The sequence below is a fragment of the Engystomops pustulosus genome, chromosome 10 (genome assembly GCF_040894005.1).
Source record: "Engystomops pustulosus chromosome 10, aEngPut4.maternal, whole genome shotgun sequence".
Lineage (NCBI taxonomy): Eukaryota > Metazoa > Chordata > Amphibia > Anura > Leptodactylidae > Engystomops > Engystomops pustulosus.
This window is the reverse complement of record NC_092420.1, coordinates 58,786,108-58,787,748: the sequence shown is the minus strand read 5'-3', so window position 1 is coordinate 58,787,748 and position 1,641 is coordinate 58,786,108. Positions and strand designations below refer to the sequence as shown.

The 1,641-nt window shown below is 34.7% G+C and overlaps 1 protein-coding gene across 1 annotated transcript in view; it reads left to right on the top strand.

The window, feature by feature from the left end:
• The first annotated feature begins 952 nt into the window (after positions 1 to 952).
• LOC140103747 (putative ferric-chelate reductase 1) overlaps positions 953 to 1,641 on the top strand; it is a 73,928-nt gene continuing 73,239 nt past the window's right edge. The window contains exon 1 of the mRNA XM_072126971.1: positions 953 to 1,011. The gene's annotated coding sequence lies outside the window, so the exon portion shown is untranslated. The remainder of the gene's footprint in view (positions 1,012 to 1,641) is intronic.

The following is a 1,641-nucleotide window of genomic DNA, read 5'->3' as shown; positions in this document are numbered from 1 at the left end:
CATAGCAATTTTAATAAATTATTTTTCTAACTTATTTGCGTACTGACTATCATTTTGCACATACACAAAAATAAGAAAAAAATTACATTTGACAGTTTTAAATCTTTTCATTAGAGCACTAATCAAAATTATGCAGTTTTTTAAAATTTTAAATATTATGTTATGAATGTGTTATTTATAGCTGCACTCATTTGTGAATGTATTGGCGATCAATGACAAGAAAGTTTGTTGGATGACTGCATACTATAGGTCACCACAAGTTAGATTTTCATACAGTACAAACGATGTCTACAAGATTTACAAAATATCATGTACATAGTGCAGATCTTTAAATTGCAGAAAGCAATACTTGCAGATTCAGGATTTTCTGTGCATTTTCTATTCAGATCATTATGCGATCTTGTATTCTTTTTACTGGCCAATCCTCCTCTATGTGGTTTCCATGGGCTTGTGTAAAAGGTGACAGAAATTTACCCCAATCTAATGGTTTTATCATCAATCTTTGCTTTTCTTTCCGGCAGAGGCCCATGTTATCAGACCTTAAAGGGGTTGTCCACTTTCAGCAAATAATTGATATTATTTGTGTAATGAAAAGTTATACAATTTTTCAATATAATTTCTGTATTAATTCCTCATGGCTTTCTAGAACTCTGCTTGCTGTCCTTCTATAGAAAGCTTCTCTATTTACTTCCAGTGGATGGAATCTGTCCATGCTGATGTGATAGACAGGCAGGTGCATGTGCCGTTATTATCACTGAGAGTTATAGGAGCTGTGTGATAATAACGGCTTGTGCACCTGCATATTGGCAGAATTAGGTTGGCTCTTAACAGAAAGGTCACTGATTTTAAACAAGGACCAACAAGGAAGAAGATTTCCCTAAAAAGGGAAATAAGGAAATAACATCATCGAGCTCATCAATAGCAGTATCTAAGACAATAAAACGGGCAGACTGCATAACACTTGGAAGAATACCAAATGAAAAAGTCCATCCATCCCAAAGCGGTGAAGAGGTGAGTCAACAAGTCAGCTCATCACAAGTTCAGTTTTAAGATATTTAACAAAATCTATATGAAGTTATACCTTGTGATCTTCATGGCCCAAAGAATATAGGCCATAAGAAACTGTTACAACTAACATATTTGTAGATTCCACTGGATACAGATTTTTTTCCAGCTTGCCAGTACATTGCATGGAATATTAAATACTGACACATAGAAGACAAGTTGTTAACGAGCCCCCGTCTGGTTCTATAACCTGAAAAACTGAAAGGCAGGGAGTGAAAAAAAAGAAAGGCAAACAAAGGGAAAACCTATGGCATTTAAGGGGTTCTCCAGTGACAACATTTTAGACCCTATGCGTGGGCATCCCATCACTGAGACTTCCACCAATGAGCAAGATCAAATACAGTAACTTGTTGTCAGTAGAGAACCTCTTTAAGTGGTTATTAGCTGGCATGGTAGTACTGTACTCAGCATAGAATTTTATTTTTATTTTTAAATAATATAAGTCCTCCAAAACTATTTTCAGAGTACTTACTGTAAGTCAAATTTTTTTGGCAAGGGCCTAATTTGCTTAGAATAAGATTTTTTTTTTTATGAGAATCATTATGAGAGGATTTGGCAACCTGAAAAGAAAGAAAA